At 48.2% G+C, this 12,376-nt stretch overlaps 1 long non-coding RNA gene across 1 annotated transcript in view; it reads right to left on the bottom strand.

Annotated features, from left to right (window-relative positions):
* Positions 1 to 10,582, bottom strand: part of LOC112547619 (uncharacterized) — a 34,782-nt gene extending 24,200 nt beyond the window's left edge. Inside the window, exons 1-2 of the long non-coding RNA XR_003091376.2 lie at positions 10,367 to 10,582; positions 7,192 to 7,291 (exon numbers count right to left, since the gene is read on the bottom strand). This is a non-coding gene — a long non-coding RNA (uncharacterized LOC112547619). The remainder of the gene's footprint in view (positions 1 to 7,191; positions 7,292 to 10,366) is intronic.
* Between the last annotated feature and the right edge of the window lie 1,794 nt (positions 10,583 to 12,376).

The raw sequence follows: 12,376 nt of genomic DNA, 5'->3' as shown, positions 1-12,376 counted from the left end.
TAAGAAAACCTCCAGCTTGACAGTATTTCAACATTATTTTGAAATAACTGCCTGCTGTGTAGATGCGGACTAAGTTATTTCGAAATAACACTCGTTATTTCAAAATGATGTTGCTGTGTAGATGTACCCCAGATCTGCTGGCAACTTTCTTGCCGGGAAATGGCCAGAGGTGATAAGATGGGGAAATGTATCATCTAGTGCTAGTCCTAATTACAAAGGAATGAGCATTGATTTGACAAAGACAAATCACATTCTGGATTTCTAGCATATTAACAAAAAATGTCTTTAAGACTTTTTTTCTAAGGGTACGACTAGACTATATCAGTTTGTCAGAAAAAGCGACACAAAATGCGCTCCACAGTTTGAGTAGCTTTTTCTGATATTTTTGTCAGACGACGCTTTTCTGACATTTGGCCCCTCTAGACTGGGCCAAATGTTGGGGAAAACCCCTCTTTCGAAAGCTCCCTTCTTCCTCGTAGAACGAGGAATACAGGGGCTTCCCAAAGATCATGTTTGCTCTTCCTCAAAAAAAAGCGGAAGAGCAAATGCATTCCCTGGACACGGCGGAGTTTTTTCGGTATACCTGCGGTATCTTGAAAAAAAAACCCCGCAGTCTAGCCATACCCTAAGTTATCTTAGTTATACAAGAAGTCCCCAAATGATGAATGGGTTGTCTTCCAAAAGTTTGTTTAAGTCGATTGTTTGGAACTCAGAATGCATTTTCCCATAGAAACCATGTTATAAACAGTAGTTAGGTTCCCAGACAAGACCACAAAGCCTATGTAGCCCATAATGTATCTGTCATACTGTATATTTGCACTGAAAAATTGTACAAAACAGTTTTTTGTATTAAACCTTGAATGCTGGTGCTTATGGAAAGGCAGGTTTAATTAGAGGAGGATGCAGAAGGAGGTGGAGATTCTGAAGGGGACTTCTGGGAATCCCCTGGCCACCGCCCCCTCATTGTGGGCTCTGCACCGACATCTACGACCAGCCCCATCTCCCAGTCACTCCACCCTCAACACAGGCTCCGTTCTGGCTGCTGCAGCACCCCTCCCCTGACTGCCTCCTGCCGTGGGCTGAACCCAGCCCCCCGTCAGGAGACGGTGAATGGAGCAAGCACAGGCCAGAGGATTTCAGAGGAGCAATTTCCCTACAAAATACGACTTCTCTCCAGTCACTGGCTGCACGACCGACCCCTGCTCCTCCATAGTCCTCCGACCAGCACTCGCACCTCCCGCTGCCACCTGTGCCTCTTGCCTGCTCCCCTGCTTTGCTTGTATGTGCAGATGTTCATAAGTCGGAAGTTAGTAACGCTGGGAGGGCCTGTACCAGCAAAGTTTAAAACACATGCAGACTGGGTAAGAATAGATGTTGGAGAAAAATGGGGAGGAGGGGGATGTGTGTGTGTATATAATGCAGTGTAATGCATAGAAAAAGTAGTGGAATGTGACTTGTGGCAAATATTACAAATGGTTGGACATTGCATACCAAATCCTTGGTAACCCTTTAGGGGTCTTATTCAAGGAGTTCAGGGTAGGTCTATACATTGTGACAAGGTCAGGCCAGAGGGCTGCTACAGAGTGGGGAAAAGGCAGCCCAAACAGGGGGAAAGGCCTGCTAATTAAGGGTGGAGGGCTGCAGGACAATTAGGAGCAGCTGGCAGGGAGCTGGCCCAGGCAGACTAGGGCCAGCTGACTCCTATTCAGACAGCTGAAGGCAAAAGAAAGAAAGAAAAAGAAAAAGAAAATCCCGGGAGGAGTGGCTGGGCTCTCTACAAACCAGCTGCAAGCCCAACCCCTGGAAAAGGTTGCTGGCCCAAACATTGGATAAGGAAAGGTTGGGGGGACCTTGCCACAACATATAGTATTAGCTGCACCTCTGCAGCATGTCTGGTGAAGACACTCTGGGTGTGTCTAGACTACATGGCTCCATCGACGGAGCCATGTAGATTTGTTTACTAGACATAGGAAAATGAAGCGGGGATTTCAATAATCGCCACTTCATTTACATCAAAATGGCCGCCACACTGTGCCGATCAGCTGTTTGGCGGCACAGTGCGGTAGTCTAGACGCTCCACGGTCAACAAGGGAAGCCCTTGTCGACCGCCCTGGTAAACCTCATTCCACAAGGCGTCCAGACTACCGCGCTCTGCCGCCAAACAGCTGATCGGCACAGCGCGGCAGTCATTTTGATGTAAATGAAGCGGCGATTATTGAAATCACCACTTCATTTTCCTATGTCTAGTAAACTAATCTGCATGGCTCTGTCGATGGAGCCATGTAGTCTAGATATACCCTTTATGCCAATAGACACTGACATAATGCTGTGCACATGAGTGCTTATTCCAGGGTAACTGATGTCACTCAGAGGGGTGGGATATTCACGCCCCTGAGCAACCTAAGCTTTCTGTCAGAGGCTGTAGTTTCACCATAGCTTACATCACACGACAGTAGCTCCGAGAATCTTGAGTCTCATGGCAAAAGGGCAAAATGTCCTCAGCTGGAGGAATGGTTCCAATACATGGAATGGTGAGCGTGTGGGAAAGTGAAAACGGTAAGTATGCACACCACAAAACAGACCAATAGAACCTTCCGTGTCTGATGTGTTGGCTATAGAGACCAAGTGCCCATGGCTACAAAACCAAGCATTTGGTGATTTTCTTGAAATTTTAATAAGCACGATGGGCTTTGTTTGATTTGTCGAGACTAGGAAAGAGAGATTTGTAATATCAGTGTATTGAGAAAGTACTTAGACGTAACAGGACCTAAACCAGTGACTCTCAACCTTTCTAGATGGCTGTAATCCATTCAGGAGTCGGATTTGTCTTGAGTACCCCCAAGTTTCGCCTCACTTCAAAGCTATCTGCTTACAAAAATCAGACATAAAAATACGAAAGTGTCACAGCCCCGGATCACTGACAAATTGCCTAGTTTCTCGTTTTTACCATATAATTATGAAATAAATCAATTGGAATATAAATATTGCACTTACACTTCAGTATATATTATAGAGAGCAGTATAAATTTATTGTCTGTATGAAATTTTAGTTTGGTGCTGACTTAGCTAGTGCTTTTTATGTAGCCTGTTGTAAAGCTAGGCAAATATTTAGATGAGGGGATGTACTCTGTGGAAGACCTCTGTGTACCCCCAAAGGTACCTGTCCCCCTGGTTCAGAACCACTAACCTAAAGGGCATAGGGAGTGTCATCCTGTAATCTGATATGATCCTGTCATATAGGAAAATGTGGCTGTATCCCTAATAATCCCTATGTCCTAATAAAAGCAATAGATTCATTTCTGTCATGGTTTTTCCTGGCGGATTTCCATGGTGCCTCTTCTAGTGAGGGGTTGTAAAATTACTGATGCCTACAAGGTCTATTTGTGGCTGGCCAACAAGAGCTTCTGCACCCAGCTGACTCAGCTTGGTGCCATTCACGGGGCATGCAGCAGCCTTTTCTTAGTCTCCTCTGTTCTTAGCCCCTGGAATGAGATTTAGCGCTGCAGACTCAGACTTTAAGTTCAGAGGAGGCCAGCTTGATCTTCTAGTACAGTGTTTCGCAACCAGTGGTACAAGTGTCCTCAAGAGACATCTGGGGGGGGGGGGGTACATCAACACAACTGAAATTTGGAGAAAACGGAATTTTTGTTTTACGTTTTACAGCGCTTTATCATTTTTGTACTTTTTACTCTCAAAAATTTCATCGCCCGCCCAGCTATGATTAAGTTGTTTAAACCAATGTGTTGTGATGGTAGAAAAAAAAATTGTATGTCTGAAAACTGTAGGTACTGGGGGTACTTATAATGTTTAAAGGGGGTACTTACATTTTTTTAAAGGGGTACTTTATTAAAAAAGGTTGAGAAACACTTTTCTAGTCTGCCCCCCTGCCAGTCGCAAGCTGCAGAACCCCACCTCTCCTCCTGTTGAGCAGCAAGATGCCAGAGCTCTTCTGCTGAGCGGCTCTAGACTTGGGAGCCAAAAGGCTGCATGAAGGGCAGAGGTGAAAGGAAGTGCGGGTGCCCTGGTGCACGGCTCCAGCAAGAGCTGGCTGAGCTGCGGCAAAAGCCAACTGGGAGCTATTGAAAGAGCCAGCAGGGACCTGGATTGCCATGGGAAAGTACCTGTAAGAAATGTTAAGTTAATTTCACTGCTGATTAAGGGTCAGGGTAATTAGTAATGAGTCCTGTCGGTAGCTGTGTCTCATTATGCCAGCAAGGCTCTGAAGAAGGATTAGATGAGTATGTGGGAAAGGAGAAGAAAATGTAGGCTCAGGTTTGCGGGATCTGAGCTACCCAGAAAGCTGACAGGCTGGGCTGCATGCTGGCACCGGGGTGTGCGCTGTGCAGGGCGGTGGGTTCCACACGCTGCTGTTAGAACTGCAAACACGGGCCGGCGGTTGTCACTAGGGAATGTGCAAACAGGTCGGGAAGTAGCATGGTCACCGAGAGCAGCAGCTGGGGGCTGAGGGTATTTGGCCCCCGGAGTTTGCTGCTGCGTTCTGCCATTCCCACGCGGAGACTCGGAGGTTGGGGTAGAGGTGAGAAGAGAGGCTCCTCCTGGCCCCACGTTCCTCTGCATAGTTGTGCACGGTTATTAGCTGTGACAATGGAACCACAAGTACAAGTGATTTGCTCCATGATGACAGCAGCGTCTGGTGCCCCTGGGACTCCAGGGACCTGCTGCATTTCCTAGTCCATTGTGCTTAGCGCTAGTGCTGCTCCCGAGCAGTGTGGAAAATGAGACGTCAGAGGATAGACCCCTCATCTGCTAACAGTAGCTCGTGCTCCTCTGAGGCCTGTGAGGGCCAGCAGTCCAGAGAGTGAGCACAGAAAGGTATCACACTTCACCTGCAGGCAAGTGCATCCATCCCTGAGTGGATGAGGGCAGCTAAGCCCACGATGTAGATGCACACGGCACTGTGCAAGGGCAAGGATGTGCAGGATGATGGAACCAATCTTATGGCCTGTGAACACCAAGGGCGCTTAGTCTTCTCCCAACCACGTGGGATCTTGGCCTTGATAGTCTCGTCTGGAAGAGCCATGTGCAGACAACTCTTGGCCCTGGGAAGACCTGAAGGGAGAGCAGGCATCTGGTAAATGCTCTGCTCCAGCCATGGTGACATCACTAATGCTTGAAGTGCTCTGAGGATGTAAAGGAAGATAGAAACACTGCCCTTTCCTTACTTTTACAGGTAGTCTCCAGATAAAATTGTATCACTGGACCTGGCTATGTCCCTACTTTGCTCTCAGGGTATGTCTGCACTACAGAGGGTTTTTTTGGAAAAATGGCCTTTTTTCCGGAAAAAACCCTTCAATTATGTCCACACTGCAATTGCATTCTTTCGAAAGAAAATCAAAAGAACGGGGGGAGGAGGAGGAGGGATTCTAACATTGGTAAACCTCTTTCTATGAGGAAGAAGCCTTTTTGCAAAAGAGTTCTTTCGAAAAAAAGCCTGTGTGGACGGGGAAGAGGGCGTTCTTTCACAGGAAAAGGAAAGAGGAAAAAGCACAAATTGGTGGCCATTCTGCCCATAGTAATCACAGCTTACATGCGAGATAGCGTCCATTCAATGCAGATTGCTTTTTCGATGTGCTTTGGCAGTGTGGACGCTCTTTTTCGGAAGAAGTTCTTTCGGAAGAGCTCTTCCAAAAAAGCTTCTTCCAAAAGAAGCCTGAGTCTAGACATAGCCAGTCTAAGAAAGAGGCTGCAGTTAACAGGCCCACTCCATCCTAGTTGTGACTCCATTGGCTCTGGAGGGTTACAACGGAACTGAACCAGTGTCAGCATGCTTAGTTTGAAAAAACAAGCCAGCTGTCTCCTTATTTAACTCGCGATAGCACGTTTAAATCAGAGCTGCAGCTTTGGTGTTACTCAGGACAGGGTAAAGAATGGAGAGAGAGATTTGTAGGAGAAGCAGCAAAAGAGGCGGGGAAAACAAAGGATGGCAACGGATAATAAAATCTCTTTCCTTTCCCTCCATTATCAAGAACTTAAATACACTGGACCAGCCCATCCGCTTTCCAGCTGCAAAGAGCAAGAACTGGGTCCTTTTTTTTTTTTTCTGATGTCCTTAGAAGATGGAATTGTAGCCTCACTGGAGACAGCTGGACGGACACAAGTCCTGACGTTGTTTGAGTCTAAAGCACAGCGGGAAGAGCCCTCGATGAGGTTATTTCCTGTGATGTTTCAGAAGGATGGGCAGCCCTGGAGCAGCTTTGAAAGCACAAATTGGGGAACCGCATTTTAATACACTCGATTTTTTGTTCACTCAGTCACAGCTGAGAACAGCATCTGTAGTAGTTACATGAACATGAGCATTAATCACTTCAGATGATGTAACGTAGCCAGCCTGTATAACCGCCACTATTTGGGTTATATTATACAAGGGCGTGATAGTCACAGAGGATTAACAGTTCAAGTTCTCCCTAAAATCAGGCCTCAGATCCCTTTAATCCCAAGTGAAATCATTGTGTATTCTCGCTCAGCATATAGCCGAACGGTAATCAGAGTGGCAGTGGCACCAATGAACTGCTTACGAGACCCTGGAATTCAATGAGCGTTCAAGGAGAGAGTTGTCTCTGTCTAGTAAGGAGGTGGTGAAGCTTCAAAACCTAGGGCAGTAGCCAATCTTGCATGCTTGACAAAGGACAAGTATACCCCACCTCCCACTGCCCTAACACACCTCTGCTCTTGGGTACAGTGGGTGGGTTTGGAGACTTATTAAAAGAATCTCGGTATGGATTGCTCCAGGGATCTCTAACCCTATCATGCTACCGTGCACTCACTCCAAGAACCAATAAGCAGCAAGTCTCCTTGAGACGTGAAAGCAAAGCATCACCAGCCCCACGCCCAAACAGCCCACGACTTTACGACGGCGTGAGGTCAGATCAGCCGTCCAAAACAAGGGGGTGTTAGTCAAAACTTAATGAGCTTCCTAATCATTAGGGTGGTTGAGCATTAGTTACACTTTTGCTAGTATTACCATTTGGAGGATTAACTAACAACCCTAATGGGGCCACTTCTGCAAGATGTTAATTAGATATGGCAATTCCACTTACCAAGCAGCCTCGGCACACCACCATCACACATCAATATTTAATTTAATTACGGGTGTTGTGGTGCAAGTCACATCTGATTTAGGAGATAAATACGCTTATTTATTAATGAGCTAAAAGGCATACAGTACATCACCTTTTGTCATTTGGGCTTCATTAGGTACATTCAGGGAAGATAAATGCCACAAGTCCACCGCTCTGTGCGATCCTTGTCCTTCAGCTGACGTGGACTTTCACTGGATTGCAAATAGGAGAAACAGAGTGCAGGTTTTGCATTTGCATTGTTTGGTTGACCAGACAAAAATGGCCGTTAATCTAGTATTCCGTGTACAGTAAGTGCTGACCAGAAAGAAATTAAGGTTCAATCCACTCTTTGCTATGCATGGGATTGGATGCATGATCTAGACAGGCTTAGTTTGTTATGTTTATACTATTACTAGCTTCTGATTTGCTTTGGGGGAGGGAGTGGTACAAAGGCTAGATGGGTGAGAAGTTGGGTTTGGCTGGGGTGGAAGAGGCTGCATTTTGTTTTTTGTTGTTGTTGGGGTTTTCTGTTTCGGTTTTTTTTGGGGGGGGGGTTTTTTAGTTAGCAACATTTCCATCTGCATTGTATATGACACATGCGCTGCTTCCCATAGGATGCGGATGAAAAGGGCAGGAGCTTCAGGGGGACAGTTTCTGAACAACCCAGATGCAACCCTGGGGAGGGTTTAGGCAAAAAGATTGGTTGTCACTGGATACTGTGCAAGGGGGAGGCATCCGCAAATATAATTAGGCATGTAGATGAGATTATGACTAATTGGACCTCAGGATTGAGGTCCCATTGTGCTAGGTTCTGTATAAACACAAAACTAACCATTTCTGCCCCCAAAATAATGCACACTCTAATCAGAAAAGACCGTAATGGATAAGTAACTTACAGTGAAAACATCAGGTGTTGTGAACCCAGTGGGACTGTCGTGTGTAAGAGTTCATATGAGTACTGCCTTAGGAAGTTGCCTGTACCTACAACAGGACCTTTATAAATTGTGTTTCCAGGGACTCTGCTTGGTTACCAAGAGTTCCCAAGTTCCTGATTTGCCAAACAAATTAATTTATTGGAGCTGGGCAGATTTTTTGGACTCTCCTTTGCAAAATTATTTTGGGGAAGTTGTATGGCAGGTAGAAGGACATCAGTCTAGGTGATTGCAGAGGGCCCTTCTGGTCTTAAATCTTAATCCATCGACAGTGTGAAATTTCCCTCAATTTATGCAGCAATTCTAAAGGCTTTGCCAGTGCCGTAGACTTACCATAAGATAATACACGCTTCTAAACCTTTTGGCTTTCAGGCCCGTCCATAAGTGTTTTTAGTTAAATACAACAACTCACTGTCTATATTTTATATTAAAATGAAATTAAATAATTAGCAGATCTACAGGGAACCTTCCAGGCCACCTGCACTTAGGGTATCAACGCAGTCAGTTGGAGAAGGAAGCTGTTTTGGTTTTGGTTTTCATTGCTTGGGAAGACAGAAATAGTCGATTTTAGTACCATGATTGTGTAATTGGAGTACGTGGGAACACCAGCAAGCCAGGATGTGGGAACAGATAGACCACTGCCCACAACCTGGGGCAAAAGCAGGACTCACCAGCAAAGTGGTAAATGGAGCAATGAGGTGGGGCCACTGAGCCTCTAAACACTTCTTCAGAAGGAGAAAGTTCTTCCAGGAAGTGAGTGAGAACTTCTCTGTTCACCAGCTCCATGAAGTGGGGTTGTGGGCAGTCACGGGAGCGACCCACCCTGGGTGATTTATTCACTGTTGTGTTTCCAAAGGGCGTGTGCGAGGTGTGAGTGGGAGGCTGGGAGGGGGAGGTGTGGAATTCAGCAGAACTGAGATCACACCTTCCATCTGCTGCCAAAATGGGAGAGGCATTCTGGGAACCGCTCCTTCTAATTACATTCCCCATCTGGTCCTGACAAGTATGTGCATCCAGACCAGAAGCACGGGGGGAGGAGAGGCATCTCTGTTCCACAGAGTCCCCGCCAGCTTAAAATCCCCCCAAGGATTAGTGTGCAAGGGACACGATCGGAGTCTTGAAATCTGGTGGTCTGGTGCTGGGACAGGAAGGGAACAAAGAAATGCTCTTCATTGCTGCGGGAAATTCGTGCTTTGTTCCCACTAGGAGAAAAGAAGAGACACTAGGGGAGAGCCTCATTGCAAGGGTGTGACTGGCATGGCAGTCCCTGGGCGAAATTCCACCGTGGGGTAAACTGCATAGCAGGCATTGCATTATGGGAAGTGGCATGCCTGCTGGTGCTTCCTGTTTTAGGGGGTGAGCGAGGCTAATGTAACTTACCCCCCAAGGGTGTGCACGGAGGGGGAGACAGACGGAGTGGGGCATCCAAGGAAAAGCGAGAAGGAAGCATAAAGTAGACCCTTTTCTTCCGCGGTTGTGCAGGTTACCAGAGGACAAAACTTTGTCCCTGCACTTGGAATTCCGTTAACAGTTCTGTTGGTCTGGGAGCAGAAGACCGGCCGGTCCCTCTCCCTAGCTGGGCTGGCTCAGCAGAGCTAACAGGAAGAAAGTGGAGGAACATGCATGGGAGCCGCTGAATGCACAGGTCCTTCCCTGGCAGGAGCTGCTCACGAGGCCTGTGCCTTTGGAAAGGATTTTGCAATCACTCGCTGCAGCACTCAGCACTGCTCTTGCAAAAGCCGGGGGCTAGTGCAGAATGCAGGTCTCGTGCTGCAGCCTGCGCTGAGCTCGGGCAGATGCTCGGGACACGTTGACCATGTGGAAGGCATGGATGGGAAGCTCCTCTTTCCTCCACTCTCTCTCCGCTGCCTGGGGGACAGCTGGAGATGGCCTGGCCCCAAGTGATGATGCATACAAGCAGGCTAAAGCCTCAGCAATTCCAAGTGTAAACGCCTCCCTCTCCCCTCCCTCAAACTCTTCCCTCTGCCTCTCGCCCTCGGGCTGTCCCTTGTGATTTAGACAGAGGTGGCAGCAGCCACAGAGGTGCAGCCAGCAGCCGCCTCGCATGGTCAGCAGCAGCTGTAGCATAGAACCCTTCAGTTTAGTCTAGCTGCTGTTCCCAGTTCCCCAGCGCCTGCAGGAGGAGACCCTGATCCTCTACTCTTCCCTCTTCTCCTCCTTGCCAGAGACCAATTGCTACACTGTGAGGACTAAGCTGGACTCCAGGTTTCCAGGGGACAACATCATGCCATTGATTAATAATAGCAATAATTTAATTTAACCAACTGAGACACTGCACCACAGAACAAAGCAGATTAAAATATAATCATTTTAGAGTAATGGAATAGCACTCACCAACCCTCTACCAACTCAGCCCGGCTTCTCCTTCCTTCCTTGGGTGCTACAGAGTACACTTCCTCCCAGGCCTCCTCCCTCTACCAGCCACGGTGAAGCCTGGATCTCTAATTCCGAATCCGTTCAGGTGTATTAGTCCTTTCAATTGTTCCTTCCCATAGCACAGTGCTCTGCACTTGTCTACACTGGTATCTAATGGAGTTGTGCTTCACAAGATTCGCAGCTGGATCTGACAGTCAGAACCAGATGTTCACACCCTAGGCCAGGTGCAGCTGGCTCTGTGTAGCTGGCAAAGGCTGAACAGCACGTAAATAGAGAGAAAGCAGCCTGGAAAAAAATGTAAAGTAATCAGGTGGGCTTTGACTGGAGATTTAGGCCATCTGGAGTATAGCCAGAGGGTAATTTATTTTGATCTCTATGCCTGCTGAATGGAAGCACCGTGTGAGAACTCAGAGCCTCCAGTGATACTGTCACGGGCTTTCTCCACTCTCCCCTCCCTCGGGGAGCCCCGATGGTTTGATAACCGGCTGTGCTCTAACTTCTTTAAAAAAACCAGCAACCCTGAGTGTGTTGGCTGCAGAGTGAGCAAGAGAGATCTAGGCAGAGAGCGGCAGAAACGTGATGGGAGGCCTGAGGGGAGGGGCTGTTTGGTTTGTATCTGAAAATCAACCCTTCACCCACCAGAGCATTATAAGGCTGCAGCTCCGGTGGCCTGCCGTGCCTCCTCCGTGCTCCCGGGTGGGCTTGTCTGCTGATCTCAGTGTCCGAGGAAGTGTGGGGAGGGGCAGAGGATGGGTGACCATTAAATGGGTGCAGGGCGAGGAAGGGGGCAGAAGGCACTGCTGTGCGGGAGGGTAGGCAGCGTGGTACATCAGGTTTACCAGTCATGGGATGGCACTAGGAGAACACTCGGAAAACAATCAGAAAAGTTCTTTCCTTAAGAATGTCTTTCCATTTCATAATAATTAGGCGCTGTGAACGCCGTGGGACAGGCTTGTTCCCTGCCACCGGATCTCCCACTGGCCAGTCTTGGGAATTAGCTCTCCCAGCTCCAGCCTGCCCTCTTCCAGCTGGTATCTCACCTGCTGTTACCTGCTTTTTCCAGTTCTCCGCCACATCCCATCAGGCCCTACATCCCTCCGGGTATGTCTACACTAGCCACCCTCATTCGAACTAGGGTGGCTAATGTAGTCATTCGAACTTGCAAATGAAGCCCGGGATTAAAATTTTTAAATGCCCGGTAGTTCGAACTCCCTGCCCACGGCTACACACAGCATGGGCTAAGTAGTTCGAACTAAAGCCCCTAATTCGGACTACCGTTATTTCTCATTTTAATCCCAGGCTCCATTTGCAAGTTCGAATGACTACATTTGCCACCCTCGTTCGAACTAGGATGGCTAGTGTAGACACCCTCCCAGACTGTGGATCCTCTTCCCACTACTCTGCAGTAGCACCCACACTCTGGGGTCCTCCCCTTCCAGGAATTCCCATTACCCTTAAGCCACCACTTGACTCAAAGACTCACTGCCCTTCCTCACCTAGCCCCTTCCCTCAGTTGGAACTGGCCAATTCATCATTGGCAAAGGCTGGACCTGCTGCCTTCTCCCGTCCTGGCTACTCCTCTGCAGCCCTAGTACCTCCCTGGGCCCCTGCCACTGGGCCTCAACTTGGGGTTTATTCAGGCTGGAGCTCCCCTGGCTCACCCTGCCTTTCCCCAGCACTGCTCTGTCCCGAGGTACCCCTGCTAGCCGGCAGCGAAGTCCCTCACCCTCCAGAGCTGGAGCAAAGAGAGAGCTCCTCCTAACCAGGAGCCCTTCTTATAGGGCCTAACCAAGCCCTGATTGGCTGTTCCTAGCCCTCTTCTGATTGGGTCCCAGCCCTCACTCAGGACTGTTTTACCCCCTTATGTGTCTGTGCAGGGCAACCCCCCCACAACACACTCCCCAGATGCGCAATGCCCTACCCAGCCCATCCAATGCCATATGGCCATAGTGCCTCCTCCCTGTGCTC

This window comes from Pelodiscus sinensis, chromosome 25, assembly GCF_049634645.1.
Source record: "Pelodiscus sinensis isolate JC-2024 chromosome 25, ASM4963464v1, whole genome shotgun sequence".
In the NCBI taxonomy this organism is placed as follows: domain Eukaryota; kingdom Metazoa; phylum Chordata; order Testudines; family Trionychidae; genus Pelodiscus; species Pelodiscus sinensis.
Note: the sequence above shows the minus strand (reverse complement) of the source record. Positions and strands in the feature narration are given on the sequence as shown.